This window comes from Macadamia integrifolia, chromosome 1, assembly GCF_013358625.1.
Source record: "Macadamia integrifolia cultivar HAES 741 chromosome 1, SCU_Mint_v3, whole genome shotgun sequence".
Taxonomy (NCBI): Eukaryota; Viridiplantae; Streptophyta; class Magnoliopsida; order Proteales; family Proteaceae; genus Macadamia; species Macadamia integrifolia.
In genome coordinates, this window is record NC_056557.1 from 36079217 (window position 1) to 36096434 (window position 17218).

At 39.7% G+C, this 17218-nt stretch overlaps 1 protein-coding gene across 17 annotated transcripts in view; it reads left to right on the forward strand.

Moving 5' to 3' along the window:
* The window catches only part of LOC122085912, a 55300-nt gene that overhangs the window by 10988 nt on the left and 27094 nt on the right, over positions 1-17218 (forward strand). For 12 of the 17 annotated variants that reach the window (XR_006142285.1, XR_006142279.1, XR_006142290.1 and 9 more), the window contains 3 exons: positions 182-315; positions 16400-16526; positions 16865-16927. The gene's annotated coding sequence lies outside the window, so the exon portion shown is untranslated. Of the gene's footprint in view, positions 1-181; positions 316-8215; positions 8299-15169; positions 16527-16864; positions 16928-17218 lie in introns of those variants that run through there. The other 5 variants (XR_006142273.1, XR_006142271.1, XR_006142284.1 and 2 more) reach the window with 5 other exon arrangements.

A 17218-nucleotide genomic window follows, 5' to 3' on the forward strand; every position in this document is an offset into this window, starting at 1 on the left:
GGCCATCAGCACGGATGAGGTGGTTAATCTGAATTGTTGCATATTGACTACAATAGAGTTATTTTTTATTTCACATTCATGCATTTCTTCAATTATTGTTGTTGCATTAGTAATATGCTATAGAATTAAGAAGCACTCGATATTTACAGATAGCAATAAATGAACTAACTTGGATATGCAGACAAAATGGAAGCTTATATGGTCCCTTTTTTGTAATACTTGGTGGTTCAAAACCTTGGTACTCTGCAATCACACGGTCATTTGGAAGCCCGGATGCAAAATAACCTCAGTCAACTGGTGCCGGCGTCTTCTTTGGTAAAACCGAACACCCTCTCAGATCCTCTCACTTACTATGACAGATAGGTCCATATTCTACTTCGCTTTATCTATTTGTATTTCTTTCTCGTAAAGTTTATTATAGAACATGTAGACATGGGTTTGCTTATTTCCTTTGCCGCAGTCATCTGCGTCGTTAGCATCCCATCCTTCATTGCTCTCCAAATCCCCCACTACTCTGGCATATTTTATTGTGTTTTTAACTTAGAGCTGTTTTTTCTTCTTTTTTTTTTTAATTATTTTTTGGGTAGGGAATTAAACTTCACTCGGAAAGATTAGAGGAAAACAGTGGGTTGTGGTGTCTTTGAGATACGAATCGAAACCGAGAGAAAGGGATCCTCCTCCGTGTTTCTTCTCCTTCTATTATTACTTCTCATACACCCCACTATTTAGCAGATTACCCATGTCAGATGAGTTCATCTTTTTCTTTAATTTTTGTTTAGTTTTGTTTTGTGAAAATCTTTGAAAAAGTAGTGCAATTTTTCTAGATTTTTGTTGTGAAGAACTGAAATTAGTAGTTATGATTTTTTGAATTTCGGGTGTGTGTTGGTTGGTTTGCTTCATAACTTTTGATTTTTGAATTTCCGATGAGTTAAGGGTTTTCTTGTTTTTGATGTATATATTAAGGTGGTGACGATAGAATCATTGAGTTTCCTTTAAACTTTTCCAAAAGAAAAATATGATTCACCGAAGAGCAAATCTTTCAAGTCTGACACATCTTCCGTCGAGCCACTGTCAGGATAGAGAAGAGCAGCTTCTAGGCCATTTGTTGGATTGGCCTCCTTAATGTAATTTCTCCTCCTTGCCTGCTTCGTATGAGTGGCTGAATTGTTGGTGAACCAGATTGCATTTAGGCTATTAGCACGGATGAGGTGGTCAATCTGAATTGTTGCATATTGACTAGAATAGAGTCATTTTTTATTTCTCAGTCATGCATTTCTTCAAGTTTTGTTGTTGCACTAGTAATATGCTATAAAATTAAGAAGCACTCAATATTTGCAACAAGAAATAAATGAACCAACTTGGATATGCAGACATAATGGAAGCTTATATGGTCCCTTTTTTGTAATACTTAGTGGTTCAAAACCCTAGTACTCTACGATTACATTGTCATTTTGAAGCCCGGTTGCAAAACAACCTCAACCGGTGATGGCATCTTCTCTAGTAAACCCGAACACCCTCTCAGTCCCTCTCACTTACAATGACAGATAGGTCCATATTCTACTTCGTTTTATCTATTTGTATTTCTTTCTCGTAAAGTCTGTTATAGAACATGTTGACATGGGTTTGCTTATGTCCTTCAATAAACTCTTTTCCATACTTTGTTATGTTTCTTAAAGATGGTAGTATTGCTTTGCCATAGTCATCTCCGTCGTCAACATTTTGTCCTTCATCACTCTCCAAATCCCCCACTCCTCCGGCATATTTCATAATGTTCTTAACTTAGAGCTGTTTTTTTTTTTTTTTTTTTTTTTTTTTTTTTTTTTTTTTTCGAGCAGGGAATGAAACTTCACTTGGAAAGATAAGAGGAAAACAGTGGGTTGTGGTGTCTTTGAGATACAAATTGATACTGAGAGAAAGGGATCCTCCTTCATGTTTCTTCTCCTTCTATTATTACTTCTCATACACCCCACTATTTAGCAGATTACCCAAATCAGATGAGTTCTTCTTCTTTTTCTTTAATTTTTGTTTAGTTTTGTTTTGAAAAAATCTTTGCAAAAGTGGTGCAATTTTTCTAAGATTTTTGTTGTGAAGAACTGAAATTAGTAGTTATATTTTTGAATTTCTGGTGTGTCTTGGTTGGTCTGATTTATAACTTTTGATTTAAGAAATTAGGCGGTTTACCTTTTTCTCCCTATCGTTTTCCCAATTTTTTTGAAATTGTTTTTGCTTACTTGATACCTGAATCATTCCTTGGATTTATTCTTGATGATTCAGGGATTAGTTTGCGGATCTTATTTAGAATTTTTTGCAATTGCTGTTGTTGTGGCAGTTGAATTAGGGAACCTGTTTCTTCCCATTTGTTGTTGAAACCGAAAGTGGATTTTTTTGTCAACCATATACTATTTGATTTGATATTATAATATATGTTTCATGATGTCTTTTGTTGACTTGGTCCTTGATATTTTACTTGTTTATTTGAGACACTAGAAGTCTTGAATTGCTTATGACCATTTTCAATCTCCAGTAAGGTTTTTAGGAGGTTCTTCCATCATTTTTTTAGGGTTACAAAAAAATCCTCTAACCCTGTCCTCCCCTAAATTCGTTGAGAAATCACTCACTGTTTTTATTGTGGGTTTGATGGTTTTGAATACATTTTTGGTGAAAATAGAAGACTAGTTTTTTCAAAAGAAATTCATAGATTTGTGACCAGCTCTATAATTTTCATTTTTCAGACTTTTTGGCCATCTTGATAACAAGGAGTTAAATAGTCATTAGAAGAAGAAGAAACATTTGTAGATGTTCTGATTGTTGGAGAGATTGATTATTCGTCTGGAAGCAATTACTTTTATGGGAATGCCTGGTGGTTCACTTTTAGATCCGATAGATAAAGTTAGATCTTGGATCCCTTGGAGTGGAATTGATTTATCCAATATCTACAGGGAAGTATGGATGCCTGACAATATGATGTAAATGGATAGGTATTGTTTCTCCATTGATCGTAGTCCCAAATACCCTCTAAGGAGATGTAAATGTGAAACACACTTAACAGAGTTTAGCCTTTGCTATCATTGGCAAAGCTGTGGTTGTGTGGGAAATGTGTGCAGGCTGTTGATGATCCTGTTGTATTAGATGGTTGGGAAAATACCACCATGGATGAGAGACAAATCAGAATACTACAAGTTCTTTTAGGCTACGGTTGGGCATGAAGTTGGGGGGACATTACAATAATAGAATTGATCAATCATCAGCTCAGTGGAGTCCCAGACAGTCAGTTTCATGTTTAAGTAGTGAAATTTTATATGAGAATAATAACAAAATGTTTTAGAGTAATCATCTCACATTCTTTCTTCAAGCAGAAAGTCATGGTTCTTCTCCACATGCAGTGGCTACCAGCATTACGGAATCTTCTATCAGTCACCTGTCTCCACTTTCTTTTCGCTGCTTTTCTAGCATGCCTGTTGTTACTTTCATTCTTTTTTATGTCCGGCAAAGAGAAAAAATGAATTCTTGTGTTGAGGGTTGTAACTTGTACCATAGGTGGCCTTTGAGTTGTTTTCTAATGCACTTTGTCCAACAAATTTGCTTCTTTTCATTGATGCATCACTAATGTTCTATATCAGCATTTTTTATGAACGTAGGAGTGAGGAGGAAGATTGAGAGGAGGCTGGGAAGCATTTTTTTTAGTCCTTTAAATGAATACTTCCAAGATGTTTCAAATTGGCCATGTTTGTTTGAAGAATAAAAAGTGGTGGGAAACTTGTGATGATAGGTCATACATGTGTGTTGGGTTTACGTGGAAAGGGAAGGAAACGAATAAATGAGATCTGTAATTTTTAGTGGGATGAGATTATGTGGGAATGAGAGGAAAGGAAAGTCTGGTGGAATCCTATGGGAAAGAGGAAATAAGAGTAGAATAGAGATAGGGGATCAACGACCCACCAACAACCTTAGCCATCAATCACAAGTCACCACGTGTCATTAAAACATTGGTTAACGACTAAGTGGAAGTGTAGGGCGATCAATCCATATCAAAGCTGTCCCCCCTCATCTAAGCAGAATTTGTTACATAAAAAACTCATAAACGTGGAAAGGAATCAAATAAAATCAACAAATACAAACCCACAAGCTATTCCGGCACCAATGTGGCATGTTGTAGCAGCCACAAGATTTTGAAAACAACTTATTTGATTTGGTTTCCTCCCACGCTGATTATGAAGAGGTATAGCAACTGAACTAAATATTAGAAATTCACTCCTTAAGCCATAAGGAGTAATAGAAATGCACCAACTCAAAGAACGGCTTTGTTTAAACAAGGAGAAAGTAGTTTCTTCCTCATACAAAAGGTCTTGTGCTGATCAAGTGCAGTGCACCCCCCAAGCTCTATAAATTTATGTTGATATTTAATGTGGCTTTCTAAGATTTTTTTTTTATCTTTTTGACTTTAAATTTGTAGTTCTCAAAAAAATATCTTTAGGACATTGCCTGATGTGGGGAAGATTTTTCTTTTTCTCTTGATGACCAGGATGTTTAATTCCAACCATAATACTTGTTTTTTGGTCCAGATCTTTCTCTTTCTCTCTCTCTCTCTCTCTCTCTCTCTCTCTTTCTTGATTTTATTGTTTTCTGCATTTAGATATCTTCCGTGTTGTGTAAATATTCTTTTTGTGACTCAATAACTTTTGAGAATTATCAAGGGGATTTCCATCACTAGACTGAGCAAATTCTTGTTTTCCTATTTGACTGAACTTTTAATGTTTTGTCAGTTCAGTTTCTTTTTTATGTCCTAGCAACAAGAACTGAACTATAGTACATTGTTTCCAGTAATTTGGCTTTGAATTGTAGATGGGATGAACAGAGAGGGTTATGAAACTTTCAATCAGGGAACTCATTCTAATATCTTTAACTCTGTTTTTTCTTGCTCATTCAAATCTTACAAGCTTATATTTATTGAACTATAATTGTGAATGCTAAATACAAAGAGAAAGACCTTTTGCTACCAAAGCTTTTGGATTTCCTTTGATTTTACCTGTACTCTTCATGTTGAAAGGAAATAAATTCTCATTTTACGCTTAAGACCATAAGTATTTATTATTTACAATGGACCTATTAGGGACTTGTACTTAAACATCATAATTAAAATAAAATTGCATTTTAAATTTGAACCATTGGGCTTTCCTTGTTTTACCCTTTATTTTGTTGTTCAGTAAATGAGGTGGTCATGCTTAGCTTGGTGATGTCTTACACATATGATTGTTATGGACTTCTTTTTTTTTTTGGCTACAAATTCATTGTATTAAGAAGAAAGAAAGAATGTACAAAAAGAACTAGTACCACCATCATACAAAATAGACTAAGAAAAAAGAGACCAACCCCATCTTCGGCATTGCCTTCAGCAGGAGAAGGCCCCCATAAAACTTAGTCTAACAAAAATCCAAAAAGTTCAGGAATCAAAATCTTGGATGCTGGAAAGCATTCAAGTCCAATTCCATTGAGACAACCGAGGCCATGCTTCCACTAGATATGACACTTCAAATCTAGACGATGATTTAGCCAAGAAATCAGCAATCACATTTGCCTCCTGATAGCAATGCATCACCTTCCAATTTATTGAATTCATGAAAGGTAAAAGACCCCTCCATCGTTGCTAAGCAAACCATGTAACCAAACCTTTAGAAATAAGGATCACCACTGTAGCAGAGTCGCATTCAATCCAAAGGTTATGAAAACCATGCATCTTTGCTTGTTCTAGACTAGCAATCACTGCCAAGAATTCCGCTTCAAAATTTGTTCTGATACCGACATATTCTCTGTAGTTTAAGAGACTCTCTCCCTTCTCATTTCTAAAAATGCCACCTGCTTCGGCCTTCCCTGGATTACCCAAGGAGCATTCATCAGTGTTTAGCTTGATCCATTCTGGAAATGGAAGACACCAGCGCACTTCAACAATCTCTTTACGTGTGCATGTAACTTAAGGAATTCCCATTGTTCTAGCACATACAAGTCTGAGATGGAAAGGGGCTTCCCAAGATGAATGCTGGAAATCATAACAATTTCTCCTTGAACCCTCGCAAGTATATGCTTATAATGAAGAGCCACACCATCGTGATATCTAGCGTTTCTCTCCATCCAGGCAACATACGAAATAAGAATAAAGCCACAGAGCCATACCTTTGAAAAAGTTATGGACTCTGCTTTCCATTTCCACGATGCTAAAATGTTTGCCATCTTATCAAGAGCCTGCCACCTAATACTGAATAAATCACAAAAGGAATTCCATAGGGCCTAGGTATACTCACAATGAATAAACAGGTGAGGGATGGAATCTTCTGCTTGACCACACAAACCGCACCTAGAAGGCATCATCACACCCCTTTTGTGCACCTTCTCATCCGTCGGTAACCGACTATGAGCAAGCCTCCACCCAAACACAGCTTGTCAAGGCTGAATCTTGGATTTCCATATAATAGAAAACTAAGGAAATTTTGGATTTTCCCTCACCAGTTTCCTCCCACGCTGAGCTCAAAGAAAAAGCTCTAGAATTTGATAACTTCCAATGACACATCCTCTATATGTGATATAGAAATTCTTTTAGCCTTCTCAAAAGTATCGGCAAGGAAATTCGAAGAAGCATTAGGGAAGCACCACTCACAATTTCGAATAAAATCTGCCAGACTCACTATGAACATTTCTTGCTCCAAATTAGAAGACTCCACCAGAGAAGAGCTTTTTAACCATCTATCTATCCAGAACATAATTTTTTCCCCATTTCCTACCGTCCATCTTTCCATGTCTGACACAATTGCCACACCGTCTTCATCCCCGGCCAAATGGGGGAAGACTTGTACCCCTTTCTAAGAGAGCTGTCTTTCTAAACAAACCTTGCTTCTAAAAATTTTTCTCATAATATTGTCTTCATGTTTGATTTGCTAGGCAAGCTTGCTTAGACAAGCTTTATTCGCGTCTCTTAATTTTCTGATGCCCAAGCCTCCCTTGTCCTTGGGCTTACGACTATCCTCCCATTTAATCACAATTTTTTTCTACACCTCCATTTGACCTGACCAAATAAAGTTTCTCATCCACCGCTCTATAGTTTTAATAATGGACTAAGGCCACCAATAAACCGCAAAATTATGGATAGGGATGCTTTAAATTACTGATCGAACCAACTCCACGAGAGCAACCATCGAGAAGCTTCACTTTCTAGGCAGTCAATCTGCATTTAATCTTATCCATCAAAGGTAAGAGGTGATTTTTCTTCACTCTTCCCTTGAAGATTTCCACACCCAAATATCTTGTAGGAAATTATTGTTATGAACTTCTAATTATTTCAGCACCTTAAGTTTACAAATTTTATTTGAACTTGGAAGCTTTGTAGAGGATGATGAATTTTACTAATTTATTGATGTGGCTATTGTGTTCTAATGATTACTCCGTTTCCACCCCCTCGCTCCACCCCCCCAAAGAAAAAAACTTTTGTATAAATATTCCTGTTTGTATTGTTTATTGAAATGGCTGCTACATTCACACCATTCTCTGGGTTCTATTCTACAGTATTAACATTTAGTGATACTAACATCTTTGAATAGGGAGATCTTCCATAAGGTTAGACAATAAGGCCAAGAACCTCTTCTTTCAATCCATATGCAGCATCTTAGATACCTCTCTCCTAATGAGAGGGGGAAAATGAGATAATTTTCGGGCATCCGGAGAATGGTAATGGAGCTGTCTGGCATAGATCTCCATCTGAGAACCAACAAGTGACAAAACATAACCAGATCCAAGTAGATGATTGTCCATCTGAGAACCAGCAAGTGAGGGTTTGGTATATCTTGGCATCATGTTTTCTGGTAAATGAGGGTGACCTAGATGCATCAATTGATATTTTACATTAACTTGAGGCAATTAAGTATTCTGGTTATAAACTTTTTTACTAAGTCGCGTTTCCTGGCAATTTTATTTTTTCCGTACTATGAATGTTTTGAAAGTCTGATATTTTTGTTTTCCCTTTCTTTTTATTTTTTCTTTTTCTCATATGGCGGTGCTTATTTTCAACTTATTGATTGGTGGCTGCTACCAATATTATTTGTCTTCTATTTTTTGTTTATTTGCTTTTGCTTCTGTTAAGTGGTCTACAAAATTAATATAATGAATATGTCAGTAAGACCTCTCTTCATTTTAACATAAGATTTGTTATGCAATGTTTCTTATTTTTCAGGTTCAAATTTGAAATAGATGCTGTTTGTCGATTGAGGCTGGCTTTCCTTGTTATCTTCTTTATTTTGTTGTTCAATAAATCAGGTGGTAATGCTTAGCTTGGTGATGTCTTCATACATGTGATTGTTACGGACTTCTAATTATTTCAGCTTCTTAAGTTTACACATTTTATTTGAACTTGGAATTTTTGTATAGGACGATGAATTTTAATGAATGAATTGATGTTGCTAATCTGATCTAATGATTGCAGACTCCGTTTCCACCCCACCAAAATTTTTTTTTGTATCATAGTCCAGTTTGCTTTGTTTATTGAAATGGTTGCTACATTCACACCATTCTCTAGGTTCTATTCTATGGTATTTATCATGTGTTTCATCTAGTGATACTAACATATTTGAACATGGAGATCTTCCATAAGTTAGACAATGAATGCAAGAACCTCTTCTTTCAGTCCGTATGCAGCATCTTAGATACCTCTCTCCTAATGAGAGGAGAAAAATGAGATAATTGCTGGGCATCCGGAGAGTGGTAATGGAACTGCCTGGCCTAGATATCCATCTGAGAACCGAAAAGTGACAAAACAAAACCAGATCTGAGGAGATGGTTTTCTATCTGAGAACTAACAAGTGAGGGTTTGGCATATCTTGGCATCATGTTTACTGGTAAATGAGGGTGAGAAGCATCAGTTGATATTTTTCATCAATTTGAGGCAATTAACTGTTCTGGTTATAAACTTTTTTTATTGAGTTGCCTTTAGTGGCAATTTTATTTTTGTAGTACTGTGAATGTTTGAAAGTCTGGTCTTTTTGTTTTCCCTTTTCTTTTTCTTTTTTCTTTTTCTTATCTAGCGGTACATATTTTCAACTTAGTGATTGGGGCTACCACCAATATTTTTTTGGATGAATGGAATATATATAAAATAGGGGGGAAAGAGGTGGGGGAGGGATATAAAAAAACATAAAGGCCCAATGATACAACCCTAAAGCGGGGGGAGGGTAGGACAAAATACTTAAAGATAAGCCCTAGGAAACAACAATATGCCTATTCCTTGGGGAGTCCACAACAATCCTATAGGGGGGGGAGCCAAGTTTAGAGGAGACATCAAAGTAGATGGCCTTCTGAATACTATTGAGAGATCTAGAGTTGGAGGTTTATCTACGAAAGTTGCGCCTATCCAAATATGGGAGATAGTAGCGCAAAAGCAAGTTAACTAGCAGAGTCACAAATTGATTTACCTGAATAGGTCATACCTATCCAAATACATTCTCTCTAAATGGGGAGGGGAGTTCTCCGAGCAGGATAGCATTTGGAGAGAACATGCTTCCAAATACAGGAGGAGAAGGGGCAGTCGAAGAAGAGGTGGTCAGTATCTTCAATATCATTCCAACAAATGCAGCAAGTAGGGGAGATCGGAATGTGGTGATAGATGAGAAAGCATTTAGTTGGAAGACAGTTAGAGAGGGCTCTCCATACAATGAGACTATGACGAGGGACGTGAGCTTGGAACTAGACTACATTGTACTAGGGAATGAGAGGGTTAGAGGATCGAGAGTGGTTCCAAGCCGAAGAGGAGGAGAAGCATCCCGTCGGGTAAGGGGACCAAATGATGCAATTGACTGTAGAAGAAGGGGGAGGGATGGAGTTGAGGGATTTGAGATGATAGAAAGGGAGGGGATGTTGGGAGGGGTCCAGGAACCATTGAGATGATAGAGGAGATAGTGGAAGATATAAGGAGACCAGAGGAATAGACCAATTTATGCCCCAAAAATAGGGAAAGAACACCAGTTGGGAGCCAATTATCAAACTAGGAAGAAGTATTCATACCATTACCAATTTGGGATTTTATGGTAGTCAAAGCTAGAGGTCTAGCAAGAAGATTTTCCACCATACCCAAAAGGAGTTGGGTTTGAAGCTACAAGTCTAGAGGGAGTCATTACGGAGAAGGGAAGAGTAGACCGAAGTCACTTAGATGCCTAGATGTTTGGAAACCACATTCAAGGACAGCTTGAAGATGGCAACAGAGTTGACATCCTTGATTCGCCTAATGCCAAGACCTCCTTCACGCTTGAGAAGGAAAACGTAGCATCAGTGGATGGGGTGAGGAAATTTGGTCGAATCAGAACTTTTCCACAAGGAGCAAAAGAGGGATTGAATGGATTTGATGGTGGATTTGGGAAGTTGGAAAACTCCTGAGCAATAAATATAAGAGGATTAGAGCACTGATTGAATGAGAACCAGGTGACCGTATAAGACCACAATTTACTTTTTCAGAGCTGGAGCCTCTTGCGAATTTGATTAAGTATATGGGCATAGTGATGGGCAGTGAGCCTGGAGGAGATAAGAGGAAGACCAAGATATTTAACAGGAAGAGGGCCACTAGTGAAACCAGTGACTTGAAGAAGAAATGCTTGAAGGAATCAATGACACTAGCAAGGAAGGAGACGGGATTTGAGCAGATTTGTGTGAAGACTAGAGATGGATTCAAAGAGAGGGAGAGAGGACATGTTGGTAGAAATAGAGCCCTCATCAGCGCTGAAGAAAATCATAAGGTCATCAGCAAAAGCTAAGTGGGTTAAATTGAAAGCTTTGCACTTTGGAATGGGATAGATGAGATGGTAGTCAGTGTGGGATTGTATGGATTTGGAGAGGACCTCCATAGCAAGGCAAAAGAGGAAGGGGGAGTCCCGCACATCCTTGATGGATGCCAACAGAGAAGGAGAAGAACATAGCAGGAGATCCATTCACAAGAACAAAGATGCAATTATGGATACAAATGACAAAGGAGGGGGAAGGACATAGAGAGGACTCTAGAGATGAAGTCCCATCTGATAGAGTTGAAAGCCTTGTGGATGTCAATTTTAGGAAGGGTGGTGGGGGAATGGGATTTCTTGTCAAAAGTATGGACAATCTCATAACAGAGAATGATTTTATCGGATATACTGCTGCCAGCAATGAAGGCTGATTGGTTGGCACTGACAAGAGAATTGATGACAACCTGGATGCGATTGCCCAGGACATAGGCTATGAACTTGTACAGAAGGTTGCACAAGGAGAAAGGCCTAAAGTCAGCCAAGGAGGGGAGGCACTTTCTTTTTTGGGCATGAGATAGAAAGGTGTGGTTGATGCGACGGACTTGGGAAGGGTTGAAGAAGAAGCTCTTAATGGCTTTGATGAGATCCTCACAAATGATATCCCAACAAGAGGTGAAAAACCCATATTGAAATCATAAGGGCCGGGAGCTTTGTTAGGTTTGTGAGAGCGGACAGCCGCAAGGATTTCCTGATCAGAGGGGATGGATTGGAGGGAAGGGGTAAGATAGTTGTGGATGAAATTGTTAAGAAGGAAAGGGAGGAAGAAGATGAAGGGGGTAGAAGATGCCCTTGATGTAAGACTCACATTCCTATTTAATATCGGAGGATTTCTCAAGGTGTAACCATTGCTATTAGGAAGAAGGGGAATGAAATTGGAGTTGTTTCTGGCTTTGAGGGATTTATGGGAATAGGAAGAGTTAGAATCCCCAAAGTCAAGCCATTTGATGCGAGACTTTTTCTTGAGAAAGCTTTCTTCCTTAGACAGGAGAGAAGACAACTCCAGGGAGGTCTCCTTCTCTTTCAGGTTAGGAAGGATTGAAGAGATTGGATTGTAATCGAATTTGAATGGGATCCTGGACCTACAGTCATAGACCCAAAAGTGGAGGCATTCCAGTCCTTAAGGGAAAGCTTAACATTCTTGAGCTTGAGCGCAAAGAGGAGAGGGGCCAGATAAAAGATGTTTTCCCACATAAATTTGAACATAGGGAGGAAGCCAGAATAGGAGGACCACATATCAATGAATTTGACGGCTTTGGGGCTAAAGGAGATTAGAGGGTGGATGAAGAGGGAGATGGGGCTATGATTAGAAATGCTAGGGGGTTGAAGGTGGCATAAGAGGAGGGAAAAGAAGTGAGCCAGGCTTTATTAATGACGATACGATCAAGCTTATAAGCGATATGGTTAGAACCAGATCTCTTGTTGTGTCAAGAAAGTTTGATGCTTGACCAACTGAGGCAATCAATGCTAGAGTCCTCAATGTAGGAGTTAAATGCTTTAACAGAGGAGGGGACAATGGTTGGTCCACCACTCTTTTCACAGTCATGACTAACCATGTTTAAACAGCCCCCCAACCCCAAGGATGGGAACTAACAAGAGGGGTAAGAAGCCGGAGGTCATCTCAGGAGGGTGTAGTCCGTGGCTCTTTTGAGACCGTAAATGGTAGTGAAGAAGAAAGGAATATTGTTAGAGGGATTGGAGATAGAGAGGTGAATGAATTGAGAGGAGCAAGAGATTAAGGAGGAATGGATTTTTGTGGGGTCCTACAGAATCCAAATTCTCTCAAGAGGACTAAAGAAGTAATTAGAGAGCAAGGACCAAGAGGAAGCAGTGAAAGCAGCTATGTGCTCGGCATTGGCTTTAGGAACTTTGTTTTCTAAGAGACAGTAAAGAACAGTCTGAGAGGACTTGATGCGAGCACGGATCTTAGATTGCATAGCTAAGGAATTGAGACCCCAAATATTCCATATGGTTTAACAAATCATGGGGGAAGGATGGTGCAGGGGCACAGATGCCTCAAAGGGGCTGAGGGAGGGGAAGGAGGACCGGGAGGATGGCTAGCTTTAGTGGTGTCTAAGGCAGCTAATGAGAGGGGGAGAGAGAAGGATCAGCAAGGGGTGGGATGTGTGGTGATGCACAAATGGGAGGAAGGGGGACCCTACCAGAGAAGGGAGGATGGGACAGAGTGAAAGGGGAGCTGCTGAAGATGGCATTGGAGATGGCGCCAGGGGTTAGAGCAAACCTAGTAGGAGACTGCCTTAGCTGGGGACAGGTAAAGCAAGACCAATGCTGTTGGTACGAGCTGTAACCTCGAGCGAAGCAGTGATCGAGACCAAGATAGTAGTTAAAAAGGATGTGGCATAGGGACTGATGGGGAGAAGCACAGTCGTGGTGTCAAAGAATTGGCTGAAAGGGCAGGTAGCAAGGTCGAAAGAGATAGGGGAGGCGTGGGGTAGACATTCAGATGCGATGCAGTGGAGGTAGGAGAGGTGTCAAATTGGAGCATGGAGAGGCAGCCAATCCTTCCTAGAGTGCAGTGGAGAGAGGGGGGCAGTGGCACCCTACATTGAAGAAGAAGTGGCAAGAGGTGCCATAGTCAAGAGGTGGTTATCGAGGTGAGAAGACATTAGTAAAGCTGTCTATGGAGGGAAGGGGCAGGCTAGTAAAGGAGAGCTAGTGGAAGGATGGGGGGTAGAAGGTTTCACAGGTTGCAGGGTAGAGGATCTGGGTCGGAGGGGGGCATAGACAGATGGGTGGACTTATATAGGTGATGGTTTTAGCACAGGTTTGAATAGGTGGACGAGTAAGTGGGCTTAGAAGGGTTATGGGCTGAGTGTTGATGGACTGAAGAGGAGGTAGAGCCAAAGCGGGCCAAGGAGGATTCATGGGCCAGACCAGACCATTGGGCCGAGCTAAGTTGAGATAGGTGATAGGCTGAAGGAATGGTTGAAGGCTTAGTGTGGCCTAAGAGAGGATAGGGGAGGGAGGGAGAAGTAGGGATGGGGGGTAAGAAAGGAAATGCCTTAGAAGGGAGAGGTAATAAAGGAGGGAGACTAGGGTTATGCGAAAGAAGAGGAGGGTGAAAAGCTCTCTCAGGATCAGTAGTAGTAGAGGTTAGAACCTGATCAGCCGATAAATAAGTAAAAGAAGGTGAAGAAGGGGAAAGATGGCTAGACAACAACGATTGGCAGGAGCTGATAGTGGCAAGCCGTTGGTTTTCCATAGAAGCTGCAACTTTTTGGGCTTCAGCATTCAGACGGAGAATAGGCAGACCAATAGAAGGACTAGAGCCTTTCGTACGATGCCCAAAGGGGAGGTAGAAGCTTTCCGACGGTTTTTCTGGTGGCAAATTCTGCTCAGTCTCCGGCGCTGGCTAGTGATTCTAGAAATAGAAATGGTTGTGTGAGAAGGGTGGTTCAGGGGAATGGCATTGATGGTGTTCTTGGTGATGGAGGGTGAAGTGAGATGGGATGGTGGAGGTAGGATAGTGGGGGGTGATGGAATGGGAGTGAAATGGAATGGTAAGGTTTCAATGAGGTTGTTGTCTGGAATGTCCATAATCTCATTGGGTTCTGGGGGCTGGAGTTTTAGGCAGCCTTGAGAACGGTGACTAAAGAATTTTCAGTTGGAGCAATGCGGTGGAGCCCAATCGTAGCAGAATTCTTGGTGAATAGACACCCCTTCAGCATCCATGAGAAGGACTGAAGTTGGAGGAAGAAAGGCATTGCATTCTTCTGGTTCTTATGTCAGTGAAGAGAGGGATACCGATCACAGACCCAATCAAGCTCAATCCCTTTTGACACCAGAAGTGTAGTGGGATGCTGGGGAGAGTGATCCACAGGGGGATAGAGCTGTAGCAAAGCTTGTGAAGTTGCATATGGTGGTTCCACTAAAGAAAGAAGATGAGTTTATTTCCCACATGCCATGGTCCTCCTTCCAAGGTCTTGCTCATGTCTTGTTCTATAGAGAAGTTGAAGAGGAAGACTCCATTGTCAAGCAGGTGTGTCTCAAGTTGTCCAGAAGCTTTCCACTATTTGTGAAGAGACTTTTCACAATGGGGAAGGGAGGCCGGCTGCTCAGGAAATGTCCAACCAAACAAAACCTCCATTTGGAGATCTCGGTGTTGAAGGAGGTAGTCAGATACCTGCCAATATGCTTGTCGCCTAGAACGGAGGGGGGAACAAAGTGAAGGAGAGGTCTTCTTTAGGGAAGGAAGGAGAAGGGTTGAGGCAAGAGGACCAGGTTTTGGAGGGTGGAGAGGGTGAAATTTGAGTGGGGGAGGGAGAGTCCAGGGGGTGGAGAGAGGAGGTTTCCCAAGAGGGGGGTCAAAGTTGGGGGTGGGAGAGGTAGCTATAGCCACCAAGAAAGGAAAGGACCAGGAGAAGGAGGGGAGGAGGGGCTGCTGGAAGTTCCGGCGGAGCTGGTCGCTGGAGAGGGCAGAGGAAGGTCAATTGGATGGCTGCCACCAATATTATTTGTCTTCTATTTTTTGTTTCTTTGCTTTTTCTTCTGTTAAGTGATCTACAGATTAATATAATGAATATGTCATTCATGGTCAATGAAACAACCTCATAAAGAATCTGAAGGCAGAACAGTTATAGTTAAATTTTTTTTTCTGGAGTAGCATCTCCTTTTTATTGATATCCAGAATCAATCATAAGTCTTTTTTAACTTAATTCTGCCATCTTGTTTATTTCAGCCCATACATTGGCAGTTTGTAAAAAATGTATTACAGCTGAACATATTCATTCCTATTAATAATGAATTGTTATCAACCAGATTTTCATGTTTGTTTATATGTTATACATAGTTTACTTCTTCTGATTTAGGATTGAAAAAAAAAATCTTCCAGATCCTTGCTAATCAGTTTATTATCTTTCTCCTTTTATGTTAAGACTTTACTGCAGAGTAGCCCATCTACGTTCCCAAAAAGATGTTCTGCAAGACTTGGATTAACCATATGCTATGATTTTGGTACCCAAAGTACACAACAAATGCAAAATAGAATACAGTTTACAATAAATTCTAAAAGTTTTGATACGGCGCAGGTTCTTGGGACCATTTGATCTTGTCTCTCTCTGGAAATTTTCATTATCACTTGCACTCTGACAGTAATTATGTTTATGCTGATACACATGATTAACAGCAGATACAAAATCATAGGAAGTACATCCTTGTGTATATCGAATCGAATATGTATTGTTGTATTAAGTAATAAAATTTCCCCCCTAAACTAGGACCTCTTCCTATTATGTGTGGATGATCAGTTAACATGGCGTCAAGAACATGTGGTGCCATGGTCTTTTTTTTTTTTCTTTTTAGATAATCTTGAATAGTAATTCTCTATTAAAAATATACATTAGTCAATACAAACTGTTGTGCTTCTAATTTTTTCAGCTTAGTATTAGTTCTGTGACACAGATTAGTTGGTTAAACATAATTGTTGCATATTGACTACATTAGTGTAATTTTTTATTTCATAGTTGTGCATTTCTCCAATTAATTGTTATTGCATCAGTAATATGCTATAGAATTAAGAAGCACTGCATATTCAGAACTAGCAATAAATAAATGAACTAACTTGGATATGCTTGCAGAATGTAAGCGTATATGGTCCCTTTTCTGTAATACTTGGTCCTTCATAATCTTATTACTCTGAAATCACAGTCATTTGGTAGCTTGCTTGCAAAACAACCTGAATCACTAGTGCCGGTGTCTTCTATGGTAAGACCCAACCTCTCTCTCTCTCTCTCACTTACAATGACAGGTAGTTCCATGTTTTACTTCTTTTTATCTATTTGTATTTCTTTCTCGAAACATCTATTGTAGAACATGTTGATATGGGTTTGCTTAGTTCTTTGAGTACATACACTCTTTTCTATACTTTGATATGTTCCTTGAGGATGGTAGTCATGTAAAAGTGTATTGCTTTTCCCCAGTCGTCACAGGTGTCGTCATCCCATCCTTAATCGCTCTCCAAACCCCCCACTCCTCTGGAGTATTTCATGGCATTCTTAGCCTTGGAGCTGATTTGTCCTAATTGGGGAATTTTTTTTTTTTAGCAGGGAATGAAAGCTTCACCAGTAAAGATAGGAGGAAAGTAGTGGGTTGTGGTATCATTTGAGGTACGAATCGACACCAAGAGAAAGGGATCCTCCTCTGTGTTTCTTCTCCTTTTGCTATTGCTTCTCATACACCCCACTATTTGGCGGATTACCCACATCAGATGAGTTCTTCCTTTTATTTATTTATTTATTTATTTTGTTCTATTTTGTTTTGTTTTGAGGAAATAGGGCTAGGATCCATGTCGTAGACCCCATCTAGCTGTGTACTACTACATCGTTATTGTTTTTTTCTTTTGCATCCTTGTAGCTCTACCTTTTGTCTTATTTATCCTTGGTTGGATCAATATAGCC